Source organism: Trichechus manatus, unplaced genomic scaffold (assembly GCF_000243295.1).
Source record: "Trichechus manatus latirostris isolate Lorelei unplaced genomic scaffold, TriManLat1.0 scaffold00010, whole genome shotgun sequence".
In the NCBI taxonomy this organism is placed as follows: domain Eukaryota; kingdom Metazoa; phylum Chordata; class Mammalia; order Sirenia; family Trichechidae; genus Trichechus; species Trichechus manatus.
In genome coordinates this window covers 7099841-7100881 of record NW_004443946.1, presented here as the reverse complement: position 1 = coordinate 7100881, position 1041 = coordinate 7099841, and positions in this window count along the sequence as shown.

The following is a 1041-nucleotide window of genomic DNA, read 5'->3' as shown; positions in this document are numbered from 1 at the left end:
GATGGAGCAGCTCTGCTTTAAAGCATTTGCTGATTTTATAGTGTAAATACTCCCTCTATGGCCAATTTCAAGCTGCTAATGTGAAGACACTGAACATGGAATTGGGAAGAGATGAGAATCATTGGTTCTCACTAGTCCCTGGGAACTAACTCCAGCACATCACTGTTAAGAGCTTTTGATGATGGGATGATAGTAAGGGACTAGAAAGCAATATAAGGGTCCTCGAGAGGGCTTTTCTACATACCACAGATTTCAGATTTTCTCATTTAAACAGTAAAAGAAAAAACTAACATTAAATTGTTGTTGTTGTGTGTTGTCTAGTCAATTCCAACTGATAGCGACCCCATGAACATTAAATTAAGTAATGATTAATCTACCATTAGAAGTCCTTGGGTGGCAAAAGTGGTTAAGTGCTCGACTACTAGCTGAGTGGTGGTTGGATCGAACCCACCTGAAGGCGCCTTGGAAGTCACGCCTGGTGATCTGTTTCTGAAAGGTCACAGTCCAGAAAACTCAATGGAGCAGTTCTACTCTGCACGCATGAGGTCACCATGAGTCAGAATTGACTCAAAGACAACTAACAACAACTACAATCAACCATTTCTTCAGACAGTTTTTGTTTATTCTACTTTATTAGTAATGAATATTTGTCTTAATCATCTAGTGCTGCTACAACAGAAATACTGCAAGTGGATGGTTTTAACAAAGAGAAATTTATTCTCTCACAGTCCAGTAGGCTACAAGTCCAAATTCAGGGCATCAGCTCCAGGAGAAGGCTCCTCTCTCTGTCGGCTCTGGAGGAAGGTCCTTGTGATGTAACAGTCTTCCTTTGGTCTGAGAGCATCTCAGGGCAGGAACCTCAGGTCCAAAGGACGTGCTCTGCTCCCGGCACTGCTTTCTTGGTGGTATGAGGTTCCCATGTGTCTCTGCTCGCTTCTCTCTTTTATATCTCAAAAGAGATTGGCTTGAGATACTATCCAATCTTGTATACCTCATCAGTGTAACTGCCGCTAATCCATTTTATTAGATCATAGTGTTTGA